The following is a 27,322-nucleotide window of genomic DNA, read 5'->3' as shown; positions in this document are numbered from 1 at the left end:
CTTTCTCCCTTTTTTCCTTTGTGAGCCTGGCTAGGGGTTTGTCTATTTTATTGATTTTTTCAAAGAACCAGCTCTTGGTTTCATTGATCTTTTGGATTGTTTTTTTAGTTTCAATTTCATTTATTTCTGCTTTGGTTTTTATTATTTCTTTTCTTCTACTGGTTTTGGGGTTTTTTGTTGTTCTTTTTCTAGGTCTTTGAGCTTCGAGATTAGGTTGTTTCTTTGAGCTCTTTCTTGTTTCTTGATGTGAGCTTCTATTGCTATATATTTTCCTCTTATTACTGCTTTTGCTGCATCCCATACATTTAGGATATTGGTGTCCTCCTTGTCGTTCAATTCAAAGAATTTTTTAATTTCTTCTTTGATCTCCTCATTAGTCCGGTGGTCTTCCAGTAGTGTGGTTTTTAATCTCCATGAGGTAGGAAAGTTCCTTGCCTTCTTTTTATGGTTTATTTCTAGTTTGATGCCTTCATGGTCAGAAAAGATGGTTGATATGATTTCAATCTTGGTGTATCTGTTGATGTTTGTCTTGTGCCCCAGTATGTGATCGATCCTGGAGAATGATCCGTGTGCGCTTGAGAAAAATGTGTACTCCGTTTTTTTGGGGTTTAGTGTTCTATAGATGTCTGTTAAGCCCAATTGCTCTAGGTCCTTATGTAGAGCTTTGGTTTCTTTACTTATTTTTTGTCTTGTTGATCTATCCATTGTTGATAGTGGTGTGTTGAAGTCTCCCACTATGTATGTGTTTTCTCTGATGTCTGTTTTCAGAGAGGACAACAGTTGTCTGATATATTTTGGTGCTCCTTCGTTTGGTAAGTATATGTTAATGAGTGTTATTTCTTCTTGAAGTATTGTCCCCTTGATAATAATGTAGTGACCATTGGGGTCTCTTTTTATCTTTTTGAGTTTGAAATCTGTTTTATCTGATATAAGTATAGCTGTTCCTGCTTTCTTTTTTGGTCCATTTGCTTGTAGGATTGTTTTCCATCCTTTAACTTTGAGCCTATTTTTATCTTTTGTAGCTAAATGTGTTTCCTGGAGACAGCAAAAGGTTGGGTTTTGTTTCTTAATCCAGGCTGCAACTCTGTGTCTTTTTATTGAAGAGTTTAGTCCATTTACATTTAGAGTTAATATTGATATGTTAGCATCTGTATTTGCCATTGTGTTTGTCTTTCCTTTGATTTTATTTATTTATTCTTTTAATAACTTTTTTTTTTTGGCCTTCTTTCATTGTTATTCGTCCCTCCAAGTTTCTGGCTTTAGGACTCCTTGTAGTATTTTTTGGAGTGGGGGTTTAGTTGTAATGAAATTTCGGAGTTTCTGTTTGTCTGGGAAGGTCCATATTCTTTCTTCAAAGGGGAAGGAGAGCTTTCCGGGATAGAGAATTTTTGGTTGGCATCTGTTTTCTTGGAGTCTGTTGACTATGTCCCTCCACTCTCTCCTTGCCCATAGTGTTTCTTCGGAGAAGTCTGATGTCAGCCAGATTGGCTTTCCTTTGAATGTTATCTGTTTCTTCCCTCTTGCCAGCTTCATTATTTTTTCCTTGTCCTGGATTCTTGGGAGCTTTACTATTATGTGTCTTGCTGTATTTTTCCTTTCGTCGTGGAAGTTTGGTGTTCTTCTTGCTTCTTGTATATCAATTTTCAGCAACTTCTTCACATTTGGGAAGTTCTCTTCAATTATCTCTTTGAATATTTTCTCTGTTCCTACATCTCTCTCCTCTCCTTCTGGTATTCCTATAACTCTTATATTTCCTTTCCTCATGGAGTCAGATAGTTCCCGAAGTCTTTCTTCGTTCTTTTTCCTTCGTACTTCTCTTTCCTTTTCTGTTTTGGTTCTTTTTATTTCTGTGTCTTCAAGAGTACCTATTCGTTCTTCCATTTCATCTATTCTGCTTTCATTGCTTTTCCCAGAATTCTTTAGTTCTTCCATTAATTCTTTGATCTCCTGCATTTCTTTTACTTCCCTCTTTAGGGACTCAATTTCATTCTTCTGACCATTGTTTTCCCTCTCTAGGGACTCAATTGCATTCTTCTGATCATTGATTATTTTTCCCTTATCATTGTTTTCCTTTATGACTTCTGTCAGTTTTTTAATCACGGCAATTTTAAATTCTCTTTCTGGAAGGCTCAGAAGTTCTTCCAAGTTACTGTCGTTGCAATCTGGGGGCTGCTTTTCTTTTTGTGGTTTGCTTTTTCCCTGGGGAGTTGCTAGGTTGCGTGTGGTTCTTCTCCTCCCTACTGTCTGTTTTCTAATTTGCCGTATGCGTTGGGACACTGTGTAGTTGGGACTGGCCGGCATCTTGGGTGAGCTTCTCTGCTCTCCTCTAGTTCCTCCAGGAGTCATCTGTCAGTTTCAAGCAGTCTTTACTGGAGAAAGGTCACTGTTCTAAAATGCCGATGTGGGGACACACTCCCCTGTGCGCCTGGTCTGCCCCAGCGGTGGGTTCCTGCTCCCCCTCTGGGCTTGGACTGCAGGCCAGATGGGGTCTGGCATGGGCGAACTTCCCCCGCTCACCTCTGGCTCCTGAGGAAGCCTTCTGCAGGTAGTCTTTACTAAAGAAATGTCCCTGTTCTAAGATGGTAATGTGGGACACACTCCCTGCACGTCCGGTCTCAGGCACACTCTTCTGCGCACCTGGTCTGCCCCGGCTGTGGGTGCTCGCTCCCCCTGTGGGCTCAGACTACTGGTCGGAAGGGGCCCGGCGTGGGCTAACTCCCCAGCTTGCCACTGGCTCCTCTAGGCGCCTCTGCTGGCTTCAAGTCGCTAGGTGGCACCAGAGATCTCTCCTGGAGCCCTTGGGGAGCTGATTTTCCACCCTGTGGGACAGGGAATAGAGCGGGAATGGTAGGGTAAACCTCAACGGCTTTGGGGTGCTGTGTCTGCCTTGTGCCCCACCGTCGTGGGGAACCCACGCCCCTAATTTCGTGTCCCGGGTGTCAGTTCCAAAGCCCTCAGATCCAGGACTCAGGCTGTAGCCCAGTTCAGTGGCGCGGGAATGGCGCCTTTTGAATCCCGCTCCCGTGCCTGGGCGCCTGGTTCCTGCTCACTCAGGGAGGGCCTCCTCGCGTCTCCCCGCAAGCCTAGGTCGCAGGCGCAGGGACCTGGGCAGCTGCGATCTGGATCCGCGTTTGCTTTTCAACTGCACTGCTTTTCAGCGCGCGATCCCGATTCCGATCCGCACTTGGTTTTCCAGCGCGCCGCTTTTCCGCGCAATCCTGACCTCGATCCGCGCCTGCTTTTCCAGCGCGCCCGCTTTTCCGCGCAAGCTTACCGGGCGGCCCGGGGCTGTGTGCTGGTGCTGGTCTCCTCCCCGGGGGCGGGGTCTCTCTTCAATGGCGCCCGGAGCCGTTCGCTTACCTCTGTGGTGGATCCTGCGGGGTTCTCCACAGCTCCCGTTCACGGGGTGTGGTGGCTGAAATAGTTCCTTTCCACTCACAGTCCCGCTTGCTGCGTTGTTTGTTCTTGTTGGTCGTTTTAGTTTGTTGTTTTCCTCCTCTCTGCTGGTCGGAGAGTGCCGCCTCTGTGGGCGGGGGAGGGGAGCAGGGTTCTGTGCTTCCCTCCCTTCTGGTCCTCTTTTATGGCAACTTTCTTCTTCGGGCAGTTTGCTGGCATCACCCGTTTATCTTCCATGTCCCGGTTCTCACTGGGACCTGCCGCTTTTCCTCCCTATTAACTTTTTTTAATGGGAGATCTTACTCGCAGCATCTCCTCGCTGCCATGTTGCTCCGCCCCTCTGTTTAAGTACTTTCTTAATGACAGTTGTACTACTAATAATGTACTAATGTACCAATAATGTACTAATAATACTAATAATGTACTAACAATACCTATTACGTAAAGCACTTGCCATGCTGCAACTGGACAAGCACTTTAATATAGTGTATATTTTAATCACTTACAAGCTTGTGAGATATATATTTCTACCCCCATTTCACAGATGAAGAAATTGAGTTTGCCCCAAAGCACAAGGCAGTGTCAAGATGAGTACTCAATAGAACTGAATGTAGCAAATACCTCCAGTGGAACAGGCCTGAAAAGTACCTTTCATATTTGCCACCCTAAGAGCACTGTGAAAGCAATTTCAGCAAAGTAAAGAAGGAGATGCTGAATTCCAAGCAGCTGATGTATGAACAAGAAGTGAAAAAAAAAAACAAAAAAACACAGTTTTTAAGCTCCCCTTTTAAAAGGGAGAACTGATTAATCCGACAGATTGGTCAACAAGGTAAGGAAAGGAATTTGTGTTGGTTGTTAATTTAGGATCCCAATCAGGTTGGATGGAGTTTTGATTAGAGCATCTTCTAGCCTGAGTGTACTCTCAAGATGCTCCATTTCTCTGAGTCTTACTCTCATTCCTCTTTGCTGGCTCAAAGCTCTGACATCAAGTTACCCACTGACATCCTCACCGATGACTTCAAGTCTAACTTCCCAAATATAAACTTGAGGTTCTAGACCCTCGGCTATCTTTCCAATGGCTCAGAAGGATATGTCCACTTGGATGTACCATCATCACCTCAAAATCAGAATGTCAAACCTGAAGTCATGTCTGTTCTAGTTCTCCCTCTTTCCCAATTGTTACTATTCTTCATACATAGTATGTACTCAACAAATTCAAAACTGTTCCAAAAAATAGACACTTATACCCAACAGAGTTAAATGTACATAATACATTTTTAAAAGGTGGTATATAAACTCTGATGACTATTTGAAGATTTTATCCTTATATAAACTTGACTCTTTTTTATTATGACTGTTCACTAACAATGCCAATATGAAAAGGTTAATAAAATATTCTGTAACAGTCACTGAAATATTTATATTCCTTTCAACATCATGCCCAAGAAATCTGATTCCATATGTGAATATTTACATACATCCTATCAGAAACAGAATAACAGAATAACCTTTTTGTTGATAAACAATCAAGAATGAATTTCATTCAGGCAACTAAAATCAAATATTCATCTTAATAGATCCATCAAAGTATTAATGTTACAATTTGCAACAAGATAGCACTTTATGAGAAATTTCTGCTTGGGGCTCCCTGGTGGTGCAAGGGGTTGAGCACAGCTCTGTAAACCTGTGCACAGCCTCTGCAGCACCAGTTCAATCCCCAGTCTCACCCACTGCTCCCCTCAGCCCTGTATTTCAATCAGTCTGCCTGTTCTGTACCCCACTCTGTCTGCAGTGAATCCTCTCACCCCCCCACACCTCTGGCCTGTACCCCAGTTCTTGTGTGCACAAATAAATAAATCTTTTTAAAAAAATAAAGAAATTACTGCTTGTGGTGATATATTATACTAGTTTCATGAAATTTAATTGTAATACCCCAAGAAAGCTCAAGTGGTAAAAGTACCTATTGGGTTTTTTTTCCAGACTATACACAGAAAGATATACAATTCAGATCATTTAAAATGCATGTACAAATTATCTGTAACAAAACCAACCAAAAATGTAAACAAAGACTGAGATGAAGCTACCACAGCAAATTGGTATAACAAATAAGGCATTTGAGTATTAACCATATTGGAGCCTACAGCAAAAAGAAACCAGCAATACTGACTCTATCATTATTGAAATTGTTAATATTTTCTTCATTATGGACTTTTGTCATAATTTTAAGTTTTTTAAATATTACTGCTCTTGATTGTATAATGAATTTCTTGTTGAATCGAATTATTTTGATGAAACAGTATTGTTTTTTGTTTTTAGGGGTTTGGTCCTTGTTTATGTGTGTTGTCATTCTCCTATTCTGGTCCTGTGAGGTGATGACCTGTTTTGGGAAAAAGAAAAGAGCAAAGAATACTAACATAATTACTCTATTTCCTGTGTTAAACACAAAAATCATCTTGTTACATGGTCTTTGCATTAAATCATCACTCATTTTAAAACACCCATTCCCCTCTTAATTGCTAGTCCCCCACTTGCAAAGCACAGGTCTCACTTTTAGGAGCTTATGATACAAAGAAAAAAAAAAAAAACCAGTCTGTTACACAAACACACAGAATACGTAGAGAGAGAACTCTAAGATGCAAAGATATATTTTTGAATATATATCTAAAGAATAAAGGCAAAGCTGTTCTGAGGAGTTTGAAAGAAATGAGCTTTCTTTCCACTGTACCCCTTTCCAATTATTTCCCCCACGATCCAAGTTTCACATAAGTACAAATTCAGAGCTGCTGCTGCTGATTTCATGACTATCTGTAAAGAGGAGGAAAATGCTGAGTCGAAGCCTTTACATGACACAAATTCACACTGACATAAGCCAGTCTGAGAGGTATAATGTTAAGTACGAAAGGAAGTGAGCCATTTTTAAAATCAGGTTTGAAGTAAAATACTTTTTATTTTAAAAAATCAAGAAGTTAAATACAATCACAATCATTGTCAAATTATGTTAAGTATGCAGATAGATACAAAAAAAGAGAATCCAACCCTATCACTTGACTTTCTTCCTAAAATAAAGTTTTCTGTGCTGTGAATTAATAGTCTGTGTTTTAATAAAAAGAACAAGCACATCCAGGACTGATTTTTAGTTTCTTACTATAACTACACTGGCTTTCATTATTTCTTCACAAGTAAAGATTTTAAGTTTTTCTGTTTATTTGTAATACATTATTTTTGGAAGAAGATTCACCATTACAGATATCCAAATCTGACAGCTATAAAATTGTATGGAAAAGACTAGAAAGCAAAAGACAGAAAGAAACTAATTCAAATCCATTAACTGCTTAAAATTTGAGGGAGATTAACAGAGTACAAAAGATAATAACTAAATAGACACTGAAAGTGAGAAAAAAAAATTATGACTTAAAAGTTGGGCAGTCATAGGCCTAGAAAAATGTTTTGAAAATGTTGCTACATCTGAAACCATAGATTAGTAACTTTCAAAGGGAAGCTAGAGGGAGAGTAACAATGAACAGATTTGTGGTGAGAAGACACTCCAAAGTATGCAGACTAGTGGGTACAGGTAAAAGATAAATCTGTTCTTCAATGAACTTCCTGCTATGCCAAGTAAAAATGAAGAACTCTTTCGGAACCCTAAAGGATGTTCTGGAACAATATTCACCATCCTCTGCTGCTGACTATAAACATGAAGGGGAGGAAAGGGGCTATAAAAGCTACAAATCAAGTATCTCAAATTAAGCTCTCTTTACAATGTTCATTCTGACTCACTTAAATACCCATCCGCTCATTATTTCCAATTTACTTTTCCACACTAATTTACTAGAAATTATTTCAGGATCATGAAGCTATCCATAGCCACCGCAGCAAAAGTTCGATCCCCGGCCAGGGAACAACCCACCTGGTGCAGCAGACCTCTCCAGTCTTGCCCGCTGCTCCCCTCCGCAGTGTATGTCAGTCAATCTGCCTGTTCTGTTCCCCACTCTGTCTCTGGTGAATCAATCCTCTCACCCCCGCACCTCTGGCCTGTATCCCAGCTCTTGTATGCATAAATAAATAAATCCTAAAAAAAATATATATTTCACCCACAGTCATGTTCAAGTTTGGCATGTCATGTAACAGAGAGGGGCCACTGGACATGGACATCCTGTAGGATGCCATTCAGGAGGAACCCACAATCCTCCCTGTTGAACCTTGCCATGTATTCTTGAGTTACACTTGATTGTGGCCCACGTGCCGCTGTGGGCATTCGTAGCACAGCAGAGTAGAACCAGCAGAGAAGCAGAGGCCACGAGAGAACGCCAGAGAGCCCAGCAAGAGTGAAGATACGCCAGGGGCTGGGAGGCCTGCCAGCCTCCGGTCCCCCGGCACCCTGCCTGCGGTATATCTGGTAAACCGAATAAAAGCCTGAAAAAGCCACTGAGGGCTCCAGGACTCCTCCTTAACCCGTCTGCTCCGGCCATAGAGATCCTGCTCTAGCCTTTCCTGACACTACACATACTTTTTCACCTCCATATAAAGACGTTTTTTAAAATTAGCTGTATAGAAAAGATTTATGCCACCAGTGTATGTGGTGAGTTTTCTGATGCTGGAAGAGTTCAAGTACAACAGGGTTGTAGGGGTGGGAAGGACACGGAGCAGGCATGCATTTAGGACCACAAGGATCCATCATCAATCCTAATGGCGGGAGGGCAGAAAAGCCTGATACTTTTTCACTTACCCTACAACAGCCCACTTGTCAGAAGGAATTCAAGGAATCACAAGAAAGTAATTAAAGTGAGAGTATTGTTCTCACTATAATTCTAAAAGGAAAGCAGCAGACTCAGATGAAGTTTTGGTTTGTTAATTATATATATTAGGAAATACATATAAATACATATGTATATTAGGGATTATTTATACAAATATATATATGTTAAGGAAAAAAATAATTTCTTCTTCAGGTTGGAGCATTTTAAATGTTTTTGTTTAAAAGGCTTCCTGCTAGGCTAGAGTACCAAAAAAATAGTGGTTAAAAATAAATGGCAATAGATTATGTTAATACAAAGCTCCAGAGCACATTCTACCTAGGTAGATTAATACAAACTTGAAAGCAGAAAGGGAAGAGTCAGAGACACAGCAAGAAGATTTAGGGAAAAAAAAAAAAAACTAATCTAATAGGATAGTGTAGTGGCAGGAGGAGACGGAGCAGGATTTATAACCCGAGCAGATGGGTAAAGGAGAGTCCTGGAGCCCCCAGTGGCTTTTCCAGGCTTTAATTGGGATTTTACCAGGTATATGGCAGGCAGGGGGGTGGGGGAGGGTGCGGGGCTGGGGAACTTGGCAGGAGGCTGGCAGGGCTCTCAGCCCCCAGCAAATCTTCACTCTTTAGTGGTCTCCGTTCTCTCCTCTGTGACACCGCCCTTTTAGGCCCCATCTCAGCCCAGGTAAATCCCATCTACCTATGCCCACACTGGGATCCATCATCAATCCTAATGGCGGGAGGGCAGAAAAGCCTGACAATCATTTACCCTACAGATATGACATAAAATTCTTTCATTAGAAAGTTGAAATCATAGGATGAAAGGGTAACAATGATTCTGCAACAAAATGGACACTATTTGTAAGGGGTATTTAAGACTTTGCAACAAAATGGAAACCACTTTCCAAGACAAAAGGAACATTTTTTAAGGTATGTGACTCAATCACAAAGTTTTCTCATTTGGTTTGGTTTTCAATCCATTTTTCCATTTGGGAATATAGGTCAAGGACTATAAAACATTAGAATATAATATTATTAATTGAACACAGTTACCCTGAGCAGTGCCTCCAGAGCACGAAATAATACTAGTTTAAAAGCTAGAAAGCAGCCATGTCCTCAAATTTACCTCTAAACACACATTTAAAGGTCATTACTCAATGTTTCTAAAATTTCAGTCACTTGAGTGCCCTCTCTATTTTGATAGCTATAGTAGCAGGATGGCCCAGAGCAGGTTTTCTATGATGCTATGCAGACAGGTGAAGGAGGAATCCTGGAGCCCTCGGTGGCTTTTTCAGGTTTTTATTGGGATTTTACAGGTACATGGCAGGCAGGGGTGCCTGGCAGGCATCTCAGCTCCCAGCGAATCTTCACTCTTCCTGGGCTCTCCAGTGTCCTCTCGCGGTCTTGTTCTCACTCTTCTGCTCGTTCTCTTTCTCATGGTTCTGCTCCCTCACTTGCTCTTTTCTGGTTCTGTTCTGTTCCACTGGCATCCTGCAACGCTGCCCTCATGAGCCCAGTTGTAGCCCAGGTGTACCCACCTATATATGCCCACTCCCACCCCAGGTGTCCGCCATCAGGCATGCATTCAGGTACGCAGGGATCCATTATCAATCCTAATGTCGGGAGGGCAGAAAAGCCTGACAATTATTTACCCTATAATAGCTAAATCAAATCATTTTTTGGTGGAGAATTATGGGTGTGAAATCTACGGCAACCACACCTGAAGGGAGAAATCCTATATTGTGAAAAAACAAACAAGGATGTAATTAAAAAAAAAAAATTTCTATCACTACTAAAAATAGGAAGGCAGTATCACTGGTCATAAGTTACAAGTAAATCTTGTAAAATTAACACCAACCCAAAAAAAAGTTGGAACATAATCCAATAATAATTCTAAGAAGAAATATACAACCTGAATGTAATGAATGTGTCAAATGACTGATCTTCCCTCAGGGAAAGAGTTCAATTCCTGCTGCCATCAGTCAACTCCATCTTTCTTGATCTCTCAGAGCTCTGGAAGTGACTTGGTATGCAAAGTACACACCAAAAGAACACTCAGGTACGGCCTCTGACTCAAACCTAGGACTCTAGCCAGGTGAGCATCTCTGTTTCAAGTCAGCAAACTGGTACTAACACCATCTTCCATGGTTATTTCACAAACTGTTGTTCATTATGAGGATAGATTTATGCTTTTATAAAGTCCACATGAACACAAGGTGGTATCACAGAGAGGAGTAGCAGCACATTAATCAACATTTGTATTTAGCTAATATAAAGAGTTCCATGAAGAAAAAAATCAGCAGCATCATTTAAGGAAAACCTAAACAGTGAATGACCCCAAATACTAAACAGCTTTATGTGTGAAAGTAGCAGTAAGTTCACAGCTCACCAACAATTATTGCAAGTATTGATTTTTTTCCTACAAATTCTTGGACTTTCCTCACATAAACTTGAAAACTTTGTCTAAGACATAAGCCCTCCACCTCCAAGACAGCTGGGTGAACTTCAGAGTCAAATTAGGGGAGTCAATAATGTTATTGATTTGCAAATGAGGTGCTTTTTTAAAGGTTCATTTATGCATACAAGAACTGGGGTACAGGTCAGAAGTGTGGGTGGGGGAGAGGATTTACCAAAGACAGAGTGGGAAACAGAACAGGCAGATTGACTGAAATACACTGCTGAAGGGAGCAGTGGGTGAGTCAGGAGAGGTCTTCTGCGCCATGTGGGGTGCTCCTGGCTGGCCAGGGATCGAACTCATGCTGCAGTGGCTGAGGATAGCTTCATAGGTTGTGTCTTAACTCCTTGCGCCACCAGGGAGGCCCACAAATGAGGTGATTTACCTGTGCCTCTACCAGTTGAATATACAAGTGAGCTCTAAAGGAAAGTGTGAAGCCAAGGCTGCCCCCAGAAGACATGATGCCAAGAAAACTGAGTGCAGGATAGGAGCAGAAGCAGGAAGACAAGTTTCCTATGCACCCAGAAAAAAACTGGACTAGCTGAAGAGGGAAGCAAGGACTTCTGTCCTTGGCTGAGAGGGAATGTGGTTTAGTGTGAAGCAGGAGAACTTATTTGTCCAACCTGAGGGCAACAGCATGATCAACTCAACCACCCACCACAAAGTGATTCTTGCCCACAGACCTCCAGACACCCCGTGCATCATTTACGTTCCGATAGACAAGCAAATTTCCCCTGACAAATTTCCCCTACTATGTGTGAACTCTTCTAATATCAGAGAAATCACACCTCAGGAAGTAGAATAATTCTTCTGAACAGTGCTAGTTTGGGGAATGCATGCATTATGTTTCAGGAGAGGTGAAATTAGGAGCTTGTACTGACTGAAACTGTCCCAAAGAACTTTGGGTGTAACTGGGGATAATTTAAGGACTATCCTTTTTGACTGTAGATCTTGCCTTTATAACAAATAATCTTCCTTGGGAATGGAAATTCTATCATTATAAAATGCCTCTATCTTTAACAATGCTCCTTGTCTTAAAGTCTGCTTCTTCCGGTAGACACACTGCTATTACAGCTTTCTTTGGGTTGGTATGTTCGCATGATATGTCTTTTTCCATCCTTTTACCTCCAACCTTTCTGTGTTCCTTTATTTAAGGAATGTCTATTATAAATAGCAATCGCTCTTTTCAAATATCCAGATCAACAATCTTTGTCAATTAAATGAGGTATCTAGTATAGCTAACTTTTAGTAATTACATATTTTAGTAAAAACTGACCATTTGTTTTTTTATCTTCTGTTTGTCCCATCTGTTTTGTTTCTCTCTATCTCCTTTTTTACTTTCTTTGTGATTCATCAAGTATCACTTCAATTTCCCTTCTATTTCCACATTAATTATACATTTTTTTAAAGATTTATTTATTTATACAAGCACTGGGTACAGTCAGAAGCGCGGGAGGGTGAGAGAATTCACCAGAGTGGGAAACAGAACAGGCAGACTGACAAAACACACTGCTGAGGGGAGCAGTGGGCGCGGCAGGAGAGGTCTGTCGCACCATGTGGGACCCTCGCCTGCGGCCGGGGATCGAACCAGCGCTGCAGAGGCTGCTGGCAGCTTCGCAGCCCAGCGCTCAACCACTGCGCCACTAGGGGAGGCCCCAATTATACATTATTCTTCCAGTGATTACCACAGAGATTAAAACATACAATCCTTTTTTTTTTCTAAAATGATCTTAGCAGCCTATTTGCACCTCAGGTCATCTATGGAGTGAGAAATCCCCTCTCACTCCCAAACCTCACTACGTGGACACTATCTGATGTGGTCACTCTGTGAGGGGGTACAGGTAGGCACTGGGCTGGCCATAAGTCTGTATCAGCCTCCTCAGGGCAGGAAGCTCAGACCATGGTGAAAGAGCTGTTGAAAGTCTGCTGATCTTGTATGTGTAGAATTTGAAGCTATGATTTCCTCCCAAAAGACTTTGAAAGCCTAAAATTTGAATGCTTTCAAGGAGTTGGAATTTGAAATTTGTCCAGGATGCAGTAAGTCCTTAATAAAGATTTTACCAAAAAAAAAAGTAGAGATCTACTTTACAGCAAATGGAAAATTTTCATCTTTCCTTATAACTGATTAATGTTCCATTGTATATATATATATATATATATATATATATATATATATATATATACCACATATGGGGGGGTTGTTTAATTATTTTCTTATGTCATTGTTCGTTTTTGTAAAATATTTGATTTGTCCCCTCAGGTGTAGTCCCTATAGTTCCCCCACCACCATAGCACCCATAACCCATCACCATAGTCCCTTGTGCTCTTCCCTCCCCTGGTTTGTTCCCCCTGTTTCCCTCCCCTGCTGTATGCCTTAGATCGATGATCAATTTGCAAGTTTTGACTTTTCTTGACACTTTGTTCAGTTTCCCGATAATCCACCTGTAAGTGAAACCATCCACTATTTCTCTTTTTCCTCCTGACATATTTCACTTAGAATAATCCCTTCCAGCGCCACCCATGTTGCAAGGCCAAGTTTATCTTTCTTCATCCCTAAGTTGTATTCCATTAAGTATATACACAACATCTTGATTCATTCATCTGTTTGGAGTAATTTAGGTTATTTTCATATTTGGTTATGGTAAACAGTACTGCAATAAACATAGGAGTGCAGGCTTTTGGATTAGTGTTTTTGTGATCTATGGGGAGACAATTAGGAGTCAAACTGTTGGATCATACGGTAGATCCATTTTAAGTGTTTTGAGGAACCCCCACCCAGCTTTTCACAGTAGCTGGACCAGTTTGCATTCCCACCAGCAATATAAGAGGGTTCCTTTTCCCTCACATCCTCCCCAGCATTTGCAGTGTCTAGTTGTTTAAATATGGGACATTCCCACTATCATGAGGTGGAATCTCATTGTGGTTCTGATTTGAATTTCCGTGATAATAAATAACATTGAACATTTTTTTCATATCCCTTATTGACCATTTGCATTTCTTCTTTGGAGAAGTGTCTTTTTAGCTCTTCTGACCATTTTTTGACTGGGTCATTTCCTTTGATTTTGTTGAGTTGTGTAAGCTCTTTGTAGTTCATTGGTATCAGTCCCATAGCAGTGGTGTGGTGTGAAAATATTTTCTCCCATTCAGTTGGATATTTCTTTGTTTTGGTTACTGTTTCTTTTGCTGTATAGAAACTTGGTTTGATGTAGTCCCAACTGTTTATCTTCCCCTTCATTTTCCTTGCTTCTGGAGATTAGCTCACAAAGATGTTTCTGATGTATATGTACTGGAGTATTTTGCCTATGTTTTCTTCTATATATTTCACGGTTTCAGGTCTTACAGTCAGTTTTTATCAATTTTGAGTTAGTTTTTGTGTGTTGTATGAGACAGTAGTCTAGTTTCATTCTTTTTCAAGTAGCAGTCAATTTTTCCAATAACCATTTATTGAAGATGCTATCCTGTTCCAGGGCATATTCTTTGCTTCTTTTACATAGATTAGTTGCCCATATATGTGTGGTCTTATTTCTGGGCTTTCAATTTGATTCCATTGGTCTGTGTGTCTGTTTTTGTTCCAGTACCACACTTTTTATTATTCTGGGTTTATTATTCTGGGTTTGTTTCCTTGAAGTCTAGGAGTGTAACACCTCTGTTCTTTCCCTTTTCAGTCAGGTGAGCTTTGGCTATTTGATGATTTTTTGTGTGTGATTCCATATGAATTTCAGCAATATTTGTTCCATTTCTTTGAAGAATGTCATTGGGATTTCTATTGGCATTGCATTGAATCTGTAAATTGCTTTGAGTAAAATGGCCATTTTGATAATGTTAACTTTCTCTATCCATGAGCAGGAAATGTCTTTCCATTTCTTTGTGTCTTCTTCCATTTCTTCTAACAATGTTTTGTAATTTTCTATGTATAGGTCTTTCACCTCTTTGATAGGTTTATTCCCAGATATTTAAATTTGTTTGGTGCGACTGTAAATGGGGTGAATTTCTTTTTTTTTTTAAGATTTATTTATTTAGGCATACAAGAGCTAGGGTACAGGCCAGAGATGCGGGGGGGTGAGAGGATTCACCAGAGACAGAGTGGGGAGCAGAACCAGATCTACTGAAATACACTGCTGAGGGGAGCAGCAGGCAAGACAGGAAAGGTCTGCTACACCATGTGGGTCACCTCCCTGACCATGGATCAAATCTGCATTGCAGTGGCTGGCAACAGCTTGATAGTGCTGCATCTTAACCCCTTGTGCCACCAGGGAGGCCCCTGGAGTGAATTTCTTAAGTTCTTCCTCTTCAGATTAATTTTTGCATATAGCAAGGCTAATAATTTTTTGTGTATTGATTTTGTTACCTGCTACTTTACTAAACTGGTTTATTTAATTACTTTTTCCATGGATTTGTGAGGGTTCTGAATATATTTTATCACATCATCTGCAAATAATGATAGCTTTACTTTTTTCCCTATTTGGACTCCTTGTCTGTCTTTCTTTTGCCTAGTTGCTCTACCTAGTACTTCCAGTATTATGTTGAACAGCAGTGGTGAAAGTGGACCTCTTTGTCTTGCTCTAGAACTTAAAGGGAAGGCTTTCAGTTTGTCACATTAGCTGTGGGTTTGTTGTATATGGCTTTTATTATATTAAGATATGTCCAATTATTCTCAGTATTTTAAGGGCCTTCATCATAAATGGATGTTGAACTTTATCAAATTTTTCCTCATCATCTATTGATATGATCATACAGTTTTCATTTTTCTTTTGTTGATGTGTTAAATTACATTAATTTATTTTCAGACATTGAACCATCCTTGAGTTCTTGGAATAAATTTTTCTTGGTCATGGTTTATAATCCTTTTGATACATTGTTGGATTCAGTTTGATAGAGTTTATTGAAGATTTTTACATCTGTGTTCTTTAGGGAGATTGGTCTGTAGTTTTCATTTTTTATGTTGTCTTTGTTTGGTTTTGATATTACTGTAATGTTGGCTTCATAAAATGTAACTGGTAATTTTCCTAATTCCTCATTTTTTTCTTAAAGAGATTTTCTAGGATAGGCATTTGTCCATCCTTGAATGTTTGGTAAACCTCACCTGTGAAACCACCTAGGTCTTTTTTTTGGGGGGGAGGGGGGGAGGTTTTGATTACTGTTTCAATTTTCCTGTAATTCATTTAAATTTTCTATTCATCTTTGGGTGATTGTACGTTTTAAGAATTTATCCTTCTCATCTGGATTGTTGAACTTCTTTGCATATAAATGTTCATACTAATCTCTTATTATCCTTTGGATTTCTGCTGTGTCTGTTGTAATTTTTCCTCTTGCACTTATGATCCTATTTATTTGAGTTTTCTCCCTTTTTTCTTAGTGAGCCTGGCTAGAAGTTTGTCTATTTTGCTTATTTTTTCAAAGAACCAGCTTTTGGTTTCATTGATCTTTCGGACTCTTTATTTATATTTCATTTATTTCTACTTAAACTTTTATTATTTCCTGTCTTTTACTGGTTTTTGGGTTTTTTGTTCTTTTGCTAGTTATTTGAGATGGGAAACTAAGTTGTTTCTTTGGGTTCTTTGTTGTTGCTTGATGTGGGCCTGCCTTGCTATATACTCTACTCTTATTACTGCTTTTGCTGTGTTCTATACATTATGGAAGGTTGTGTCCTCATTGTCCTTCATTTAGAGGCATTTTTTAATTTTTTTCCCTCCTTAATTCATATGTGGGTTAGCTTCCAGGCCAGGGATTGAACTCAGGCTGTCACAGTGATAGTGCTGAGATTAAAGGGCCACCAGGGAGGCCCTTTATTGTTGAGGTTAGTCCACTTACATTTAGGGTGATTACTGATACATGGAATTCTGTTATTGTCATTTTGTGGTTCTATTCAATATCTTGTTCAGTTCTTCCTGTTCATTTCTCTATTGGTTTAGATTTTGTCTTCTTATAATATTGGGTTTCAGTCTTTTGTGAAGGTTGACCTATTTCAAGCTTACTCTTATTTCTAAAGTGGGATCAGACCCAAAGTCATGTTGCTTAACAGGGCTCATTCTCCTGCAAAATCCTGAACTCTAATTTTTTATTCCACAGTTCCCAGAAACTGCAGTCTTAGCCAGCCAGACTTTAAGAATAGCTTTCTCTACATTTCTTTTGCTCCTGAGTTGTTAAAACATCAGGAAATACTTTGAAGAAAGTAACAGTACAGATTATTAGGCTCATCGTAATATTTTTTCCTTCTCCCTAAGATCTTATTCTCGTAAGTCCACACTGCCTTAGTAGTTTTGGCTCCAAGTTTAGTCACTACAACCTCATAAGACTGCCAAAAGATCTATTAATGATCCCAGCTTCTCAGAAGTCACTTTCTATTTCTTTGCCTGTCTACCTCAGGTCCCCTTATGAAGCAGCAAATACCTTCAGGAAAAAAGTATCACAGAATGTTGGACAAAATCAGTGTGCACTCTTATCTTCTGTACTGTGGTCCCTTAAGTGCTGGTCACCTTTTCTGTAATCTTTCTAGGTTTTAGATCATTTTGTGGGGAAGTTGCTCAACAAACTATTTCACTTTAGCTAAATGCAGAAATCCTTCTACAGTAAATTGAACTATTGCTTTCATCTTTGGAGCTTCAATTCAGACATCTCTCTTCTGTTAGAAGCTTTTCTAAAAGCCCCTAAAAGCACTTAGTTAAATAACAGCTGACGTAAAAGCCAAGATAAGCAGCATCCAATTATCCCAAATATCAATTAGAACTCTACCCAGGTCTACTACACACACTCCCCTATTCCTGCTGCAACTCTGAACATTTCCTGGACTTTGACTTGGTTTTACCATCTCCCACTGTAGGTTCATCTCTATGAATGATAGCCCACACCTGGTCCAATTCATTTTTTCTGATGGGAGGCTTTTCCTCACCTACTTACTATAGCACACAATGAATGCAAAATAAAAGACTCAATTCATCTACTTCTATAAATCTGCCTGTAGACTCAATCCAAGCCAAGTGCAATCTAATGTTTATATTCTGAAATTTAAGACACTCTCCCCTTTCTCAAGTTCCATCTATGAACTCTGACAGCAAGTCAGTCTTCAATTTATGGGAGAGGCCAGCAATTCCAGCTCTGTTGTGGTGGTCTCAGGCTGATAGCACTGCTATCACCTAGGAACGCCTTGGCCCATACTGCATGTGGCACACCCCAACAGACATTTCCCCCCAAAAAAACTAAATGAATGATGGGACTTGTACTTTGTATTTTGTACAACTGAACTACAAGGCTGAAGCAGGCCTTGTAGTTCTTAACTATGATTGCAAGCCATACTGATATACTGCTGATTAGCTACAAACATACCTTATTTAATTGATCCTCACATTTTAAGCTTTCAGATAATGTACTTTATACAAATTCGAAGTTTGTGGCAAACCTACCTCAAGCAATTCTAACAGCACCATTTTTCCTAAAGTATGTACTCACTTCATGTCTCTGTGTCATATTTTGATAATTCTCACAGTATTTCAAACATTTTACAATTCTATCTGCTTTGGTGATCCAGGATCTTTAGTGTCACTGGTATGATTGTTTTGGGGTGCCAGGAACCACACCCACAGGAGAGACCAAACTCACTCAGTAAACGTTATGTCTTCTGGCCATTCCACCAACTGGCCACTGGACCACCTCTCTCCCTCTCCTCAGACCTCTCTATGCCGTGAGACACACAATATTGAAATTAGTCAATTAGTAACTGTACAAAGTCTCTAAGTGTTCAAGAGAAAGAGCTGCATGTCTCTCACTTTAAACCAAAAGCTAGATATGTTTAAGCTCACTGAGGAAGGCATATCAAAAACCCAGATAGGCCATGCCACACAGTTAGCCAAGCTGTGAATGAAAGGAACAGCTCTTGAAGGAAATGAAAAACTTTTCCACTGAACACACAAATGGTAAGAAAGCAAAGCAGCCTTTTTGCTGATATGGAGAGGGCTTTAGTGGTCTGGATGGAAGCACAAACCACTCTCTTAAACAAAGCCTAATCCAGAGCAAGGCCCTAACTCCCTTCAATTCTATGAAGGCTGAGAGAGGTGAGGAGCTGCAGAAGGAAACTCTGTAGCTAGAGGAGGCTGGGGCAAGAGGTCTAAGAGCAGAAGCCATCTCCACAGTGGGAAAGTCCAAGCTGAAGCAGCAAGTGCTGAGATAATGGGTGCAGGTGCCTACACGCACTGCAGATCTTCAGTGTCAAGCAAACAGCCTTCTAGTGGAAGGAGATGCCAGAGTCTCCAGGACTGTCATGCTACAGAGAAGTCCGTACCAGACTGCAAGCTTCAAAGGACAGGCTGCCTCTCTTGTTAGGGGTTAAAGGGGCTGGTGACTTTCACTTGAAGTCAATGCTCACTTGCCATTCTGAAAGTCCCAGGGGCCCTTAAGAATTATGCTAAATTTACGCTGTCTGAGCTCTATGAAAACAAAGCCTGGGTCACAGCACATCTATTCACAACATGGTGTACTGAATATTTTAAGGCCGCTGCTCAGAAAAAAAAAAGATCCCTTTTAAAATACAACAGCTCATTGACAATGCACCTGTTCACTCAAGAGTGGTGATGGAGACAAACAAGGAGACTGACGCTGCGTCGTGCCTGCTGACACAACATCCTCCTGCCATCCGTGGATCAGAGTCCTTTCAACTTTCAAGCCTCGGCATTCAAGAAATACACTCAGAAGGCGATAGCTGCCACACAGGGTGAGTGGACCCTGTGATGGATCTGAGTAATCTGCTGAAAGCCTTCTGCAGAGGAGTCTCCATTCCAGATGCCAGCAAGGACATTGGGGATTCATGGGAAGAGGTCAAAAGTCAAAATACTGAGTGTAGAAGGAGGCAATTCTAACATTCACAGTTATCCATTAGTACTTAACTTTGACATATTTTTAACAAAAACAGCAAGTTACAAACACTATTATATAATATTCTCATTTAGTATATGTTAAAACTCATCCTATATTCATCATACTTATTTTCTAGAACCTTTATATGACATTAGAGTTGAGGCCAATCTTTAAAATTCAGAGTAAAACTCATTTTCACTTCTTTAATATTAAATTGGAGTTTCTTTAAGATTAACATGGAGTACAGAAGAAGCTGATTCAAATTGAAATGGGCAGATGGGGCAGGAGGCTGGATAGTAGAATGGAACAGCCACCCACCTGCCCAGGTGCTAGGACAGGAGAGTCACCAAAAAGCCCTTCAAGCCCAAAAGGTCATAAACCAAAACCAGGGGCTATAGCAATACAACACCCACATAGCAGGGGCCTCTGGCTATAGCCAAACAAAAGTTAGTGCCTGATAGGAGGGCAGGACACTATGTGGGTTCTCAGCCAGGTACATAAACGCAAGAGACTTCAGCCTCCAGGAACAACAACTATGGAGCTTATTTTACAAACAGGGGAAACAAAGAGCTTACTGTAGCCATAAATGGCGGCTATCTCACCCAGATAGTTTCAGTGATGGTTGCCACCAGTCACCAGGTATACTGGACAGCACTGGCCAGGAGTGATGGTCACTACTGGTCCCCCAGAGGTGGTGTCAGAGTCACCCAATGTTAACAGCTCTTTGAGACACAAGGCCCAGGGCGTTTGGTGCTCCTTTCAGGCAATGTCAGAGACAGGACCAGAGACCCCATCTCAGACAGAGGTCTTCAGTTCTTCTTCCCTCCTCAGAGGTCAGATGTTGGATGCTTCTTCTCTTCTTTCTTTGGGGGCCAGGAACAGTCTTCCCCTTCTTTCTTTCTCCATAGACTGGAACTGTCTGTCTTCTTTGTTTGGAGGCTGGAACCATCTGTTCTCTTAAGGGGCTGGAACCATCTCTCCCTCAGCTCCCTCTGACCCTGGCTTATAGCCTCTTTCAGGGTGTTCTACCCACAAGTCTGATTGGACCACTTTTCAATCCTGTGGCTGACTGGGCCATTTAGCACCAATCAGCTCACACCTGACTGGTCCATTACACAATCCAAAACAGTTGCATAAAAGGGTTCTGAGGCGCAACTGCCACAACTGACTCATTGTGGAGCAGCAGGGAGAGAGAACACCACTGCTGCTACCAGCTCCCACCGTTGAGGTGGCTAGGTTCCGGTAGCAAAATCATGATGGATGGCCAGAGGAGTTCGTAATTCTAATTCAGGGAGTAACTGCAGATATGGTGGAAATAGCAAGATAACTAGAATTAGAAGTAGAGCTTGAAGATTTAACTGAATTGTTACAATCTCATAACAACACTTGAACAAAAGAGGACTTGCTTCTTAGGGATAAGTAAAAAAAAAGTGTTTTCTTGAGATGGAAACTACTTCTGGTGAGCAAGACTGAACACTATTGAAACGACACCAAAAGAACTTTGACCACACCTGAGAGTAAAAATCATTTACTGTCCAAAAATTAATAATGTAAGATGTAAGAAAAAATGCTACTTTTAAGTATTTTTAAATACATGAAAAAAATTTAAAATAGACAATAAGGGACTTAGAATATTACAAAAACTTAAGTAATAGGTTTTCAGAGAATTGACTCCATTTTCACAGTAGAAAGTTCTGCTACGGGGGAAATGTGATCAAACAGCATCACATGCTACAGAGAAACGTTTAGTGAAAGGAAAAGTCAATCAATACAGAAAACTTAGTTGTTTTCTTATTTGAAGAAGCTGTCACAGACAACTTAACTTTCACAACCAACATCCTGATCAGCATTCATCATCAACATAGAAGACCTCTCACCAGCAAAAGACTCACTGAAGGTTCAGATATGGTGATTAGCACTCTCTAGCAATAAAGTATTTTTAGTTAAAATACACTGATTTTCAACAAAGAACTATGAACCAGAGACACTCTATGGGACATAGGGGGCGGGGAAAGGAGGGATTGAGGTCAAAATAAGGGTGTTGCAATTGTATGGGGAATATAAAAATACAATTTAAATTTAAAAAAAGTACATTGATTTTTAGACATAATATACTTAATAGACTATAGTATATTATGCACATAAATTTTATATGTAGTGAGATACCAAAAAATTCAGGTGATTCACTCTAACACAATATTCACTTTTCCAAACCAGCAATATCTCCAAGGTGTGCCTGTTCATAGGCCAAACCTTCCAGCAAAGTCAGACAACTGGTTTCATGATCATTTACAACACATGTAAACCTCACTTGCCACATACTACATCTTTATCACTGCAGCAGTTCTAGAATGTACTGGGCCAACTGTAGTTAATGACTTTTAAGAAATGTGTTATAATAATATTAATTTTTAACATCTCATTTTGACTTCTTATACACATATTATAGAGTAATAGCCACATCACAACATGTTAAAATTAAGAGACCACTTTTTAACTAAATTACTTGACACAATCTAATAATGATTGTTTACAAATTTTCCAAAAAATGATTCTTACAAATTTTCCAGAAAACAACTCACAGCTATTGGTTCTCACCTATAATTTTAAAAAAAGCATTCTACTGAGTCAGGTCAAAATAGTCTATTTTAAACTCATCCTTCTGATCTACCACTTTGCAACTCAGAAACCCTAAGTTGTTAGGAGATAGATTTTAAAAGATTTTAAATGGATTTTACAAAAGCATTTCCCCTCAAGCCCCACTGATCCCCAGATTCAATACCCGTGTGACTTGAAGATGTTTCCTGATCTGCTGCTAATAAGTGAATTTCTGTTTTCAAATATTGACTTTGCATGGAAACTCTTTGGGCAAAATTACTAAAAGCACAGGTTGAGATCAGTAAAAAGATGTGTTTTCATTGCATCTAATTCACACACAAAAAAAGAGCTTTCTCCTGTTCTCTCACTTTCTGACCTTAAAACATTAAAACTGCAGAAAGAATCTGCCTCCTTACCCAAGCACCAAAATACTCCTCATGGCAAGAGAGGGGAGGACTAGCGCCACATATAACTGGCTTGTGAATGCAGACAAGGCAAACTTGCAGGAGCTACACAGAAATAAAGGCAGAAACAGGCAGAGACCATCACTGTCCTCAAAGTCCATACAATTTAGAGAAGAAATAAAATCAACAAGAAAACAGCTGTGAACAATTAAAAAGCAGTACATCAACAGGTGCAAAATGTTCTTATTCAAATGAAATGCACACAGGTGTCAAGGAGACTAACTGTGTTCCCATTTGGGGAAGCCTGCAGGGAAGGCAGCCTTTTAAACAACTGCTTACCAGGGGAAGTCAGGTTCAAAACAAAGACAAAAAACTATCCAAAGTTGCACTTTTACCACAGGAAGAAAAAAAAATGGTGCCACAGTACTTCTGAATGAGGTCTGGAGTCCATATCTGCTCCTTCATTACCACAGGGCTGTTCTCTGATAGTGGAAAGGAACCTGCTTGTGGCATGGCTAGGGAATGGCTGGCTCCAGGCTCTGCTTGCAAGGTGGACGAAGCTAGGATCCTAACCCAAACAGATCAACAGAGCGCCACATGTCACCCCTCATGGATCTCTGTGCAAATAAGGACACAAAGTCTTACGTGCTTGATCTTCCTTCCAAAAAATAGAGACATAAAACCTGCAGCTAAAGCTTAAGAGGCATTCTCCCCAGTGGCTTCTTTAAGGTCTCACTCACATAACTGTAAGAAAATTATGCAGCTATTATCCTTCATCTTGAACTCATTTTTCAAATGGTATGTTCCTGTAGTTTCTTTTCCAGGTCAGCCAGGCAGCCTCAGGGGATTTTCCCAAGCAACCTGGAAATGTAGAACGCCTTCCAGTGAGTCCTGAGAACATTTCCTCCACATCTAGCCTAATATACCAGTTTCCCCTAAGAGAAAGACAAGGAAAACAGAAGACGTTGCCAGTTGTCACAGTGCCTGGTACATTCAGCTTTTGAAGACCTCCATAAAGGTTATTTTGAAATTTCCCCTGTAACAACCAACTAAAAGCATTAACCAGTGTGGTTTGCATTCCTGAGGTAACAGGAGCGTCAAGACACTCTGCTGGGCACACAAATAGTGCCACCTGTGTATGGGAAAAGCAACAGTCCTGAGAGCCCAGTGAAAGCAGATGCTTGATGGACGTCAGAGCTTCTTGCCACCCCACTGCAGGAGCAACCATCCCAGACCCAGCAGGTTCATTGTTGATTCGGGCAAACAGAAAAGAATCTTGGAGCCCTTGATAGATTTGACAGGCCTTTTAATACTGAAGCAAGGGACCTGGTACACAGGCAGACCAGCAGGCAGGGAGGCAGGCAGCAACTGAGCCTCCCTGGCACTCTCGCTCACGCTCTCTCTCTTTCTCTCAGCTCTCCTCTCCTTGGCCCAGGTATCAGTCCACACACACACACACACACACACACACACACACACACACACACACACACACACACACACACACACACACACACAACACACACACACACACACACACACACACACACACACACACACACACACACACACACACACACACACACACACACACACACACACCCATTGTGCGCTGGTTTCTCGGCACAGGTGTCCACTATCACATGCGCACATGCCCCGTGCTCCCCTCACAAGCACATTTTGCAATAAAATGATATCCCATGTGGGCAACAAAACCTAGGAGGAAAACAAGGCTGCAAGTGAGGGCACAGAGGCCAGCAGCAGGAGATGAAAAAGAGCCTGAATAACTCCATTTTCCTTACACCACCCACCAGGGCACTTGAAGACTATTTCATGTGAAGGACAAACCTGCAGGCAGTGCATCAGGACGTCCTGAGTGGGATCTGCCCCGCTCTAAAAAGACTGAAGTCAGCCCCTTAAGTGGCTCTTTGGAATGGAATCTTATTTGTATTTGTGTCCTGGCATATAGGGAGCACCTCATAAACTCTGACTGATTCATCAGTAAAATGGATGGATGGATGGATGGATGGATGGATGGATGGATGGATGGATGGATGGATGGATGGATGGATATGAAATAAAAAACAGGGAAGGTCATCTGGATCCTCTGCCCTCCCTAATAATCATAGTTTTTACTTTGTTCTTATCTTTATGAAAGTCCTTCAGGTAATTATTGTTTACCCATTTTAGGTTCAGTGAGTTAAATAATTTGCCAAAGGCTACAGTAATGCCAAGAGTAAAACAGGAATTTGAACTCAGATACAGCTATATGGTGCCAAAATCTGCATCGTTCCAACATACCACATCATAATCTTAACAAAAGTCGACTGCAACATTTTCCAAGTAAAAAAAAGGAATAAGCAGGAGACTATCCACTGTAAATAATATAAATCAAAACATACCAAAACATGAAACTAAACCCATCTGGAAGATGTTATTCCAGATGGAAATAGCAAGTGAAGCCCAGAAACCTCAGCCCCAATGAGGAAGGATTCAGGTTAGGACTGAAAAACGGGGAGTCTAGGTCAGCTGAGGCCACCTCCTCCACCCCCACCTCAGGGAGAATTTAGTGGTCATCCCACGCCAGTGCCAGGGTCCTCTCTGATCAGAAAGCAAGATTGTCTTCTATTTTTCTTTTTTACAATGACATCTATCATGATGCTGAACATACCACAGAGTTTAAAAAATGTTAGTTGGGTTAATGCTAAATTATTGAGTGAACAAATGAATGGTGAACTCTATAAGCAAAAACTTTAACAAAAAAGAACTTTAGTGCTCCCTGGTGATGGGACAGCTTTTAAATACTTTCTTTTGGTTATTAGAGAAAACACACCCTACTTTTTCCTTCTACCTCGCTGCAAGCCCAAGCAGGCCTCCCAGCATCTCCCCTCATGGTTCTGATATGATAGGAATAATGCCAGTCTGTAGATCACAAACACTGTCATCTCACAACTTGTTTAGCTCTATTCAAGTCCTCATGCATCATTAAGTGACTGTAAGGTCATTCCATGAATAGTTTTAGGTTCACTGATACAATTTTCTGGAGAATTTAGATCCTCTGGAATGAAGCCATATGACTTGTCACAAAATAAGAGCAATTATCCCCAACACATTCTCTACCACCACTGAATTCACTTTTGTGTGTCTAGATGAATCTCAACTGGAAACCATTTTTTTTCTGAATCACAGACAGCAGAAGATTTATTTTGAAGACAAAAAAATCTAAGATCAAGATGATGGTGCTGCTGGTGCTATTGAGGTCTTTCTTCCTGACTTGCAGATGGTCTCCTTTTCACTGTGTCCTCATATGCCCTTTCTTCTGTGTATTCATACTCCTGGTGCACAATACTCTGTTCTTTTTTTTTTTTTTTAATTTCTAACATTATAGGACTATTTGTTGTTCTGGTTTTAATTTTAATTTTACATTTTTATGTAACATAGGGTTACAATATATGACTTAGGGAAGTAGGTTCACACCTCTTCAGATGTAGGTTGCATAAATCCCACATCCACCACCAAAGCACTCACAGTCCTTCACCATAGTCCATTGGGCTCCTTCTTCTTTTGCCTCCTATCCCCAACTCCCTCCTCTGAGTAGTCTCAATTCTACAGTCACAAGAAGCCATTTTTTAAAACTTCATGTTTAATAATTGGTTGGAGGTAATTCAGTTGGAAATTGTACACCAACAGCAGATCCAGTGACAACTTTGTGGCAGCTTATGAAGCAGTTCCTAGAACACAGGCACTACCAAATGAACAATGGACTCCTGTGAGTCCATCTTTGCAGTCAGTAGCGTCTACCGGGAAGTGCCTTGTGAAACTAAGTAGGATTTTCACTTCTCATCCCACAGGCTTCTAGTTTCCCTAATTTCCAAATCCAATGAGCATCACTCAGTCCCCATCTCATCTGACCTCCAAAAGCATCTGATGTGTCGATGGCACCTGCTGTCTCTCCACTTGACAAGGACTCCACCCTCCTGGCTCTCTCTGGCCATCGATCATTTCTGAAACCCTTATGGGCATCTCCTGCACTGAGTTCCTAAAATTTGTTGCTGCCTAGGGCCCAGTCCCCAGCAAAATCATTCACCCTGAATTTTATTGGCTTTACCTCAACTTACTCACCTATGATAAAATGGGAGGAGGGGAGAAGTGGAAGAGTGAGCCTTGCCTATCTGCACCTCTGCAACTGACAAACTGAGTCAAGACTCAACTGTGTACAGAATTTCAGTGTTGCTGCCTACAGCAGAAATTCAAGACGTAATGCTGAGAAATCACCTTCATGTGCTTTGTCATTGTATTTGTTTAAATGATAAAGTTAAAAGAGCTGTCTGCTAATGAACAAGTGCAAGAATATAGTCTTACCACTGTTAACAAAAATAATGCCCAGCAGAAGCTGATGACAGCTCCAGCAAGGACAGAGTCCTCAAAAAATATCATTTTTCAGAAAGGCAGGCATGGAACTGAAACTGGGCACACACACCCAGCCCTCCCAGGCTCTAGAGCTTAGCCCCCAAGGGGCTCAGGCTGCCGGCAGGGGCCGGCACTCATAGTGGACAGCAGTGGTTGCCCTACCACGCCATCCCAGGGCATGCAGCCCCTGGGGCCCCACAGGCCCAGCTACATTGCTGTGGCTCCTTCCAGCTGTAGGCAGAGGAGGGGCTCATGGATTCGGTGCCTGGATCATGGAATGGACCAATCAGGTGTGAGCTATGAGCTGATTGGTAAAAGGTCCAATCAGCCCCAGGATTGAAATTGGGCCAGACTATTAGGTGGGGTACCCTGAAAGAGGAGATAAGGGTGAGCAGGAGCCAGCCTGGGATCGTGCTTACTTGCTCACTGGATTCTCAGACTCTCTTGGCCTGGACTTGCTTGGAC

General features: G+C 40.9%; 1 protein-coding gene across 5 annotated transcripts in view; it reads right to left on the bottom strand.

The window, feature by feature from the left end:
• LDLRAD4 (low density lipoprotein receptor class A domain containing 4) overlaps positions 1 to 27,322 on the bottom strand; it is a 589,432-nt gene that overhangs the window by 452,256 nt on the left and 109,854 nt on the right. Inside the window, exon 1 of one of the 5 annotated variants that reach the window (XM_054694234.1) lies at positions 22,787 to 23,815. The exons of the other annotated variants lie outside the window; for them this stretch is intronic. The gene's annotated coding sequence lies outside the window, so the exon portion shown is untranslated. Of the gene's footprint in view, positions 1 to 22,786; positions 23,816 to 27,322 lie in introns of those variants that run through there. 5 annotated transcript variants of the gene reach the window in all.

This window comes from Talpa occidentalis, unplaced genomic scaffold (genome assembly GCF_014898055.3).
Source record: "Talpa occidentalis isolate TD23 unplaced genomic scaffold, MPIMG_talOcc4v2.1 talOcc4.13, whole genome shotgun sequence".
Classification (NCBI taxonomy): domain Eukaryota; kingdom Metazoa; phylum Chordata; class Mammalia; order Eulipotyphla; family Talpidae; genus Talpa; species Talpa occidentalis.
This window is presented reverse-complemented; position numbering and strand designations above follow the sequence as displayed.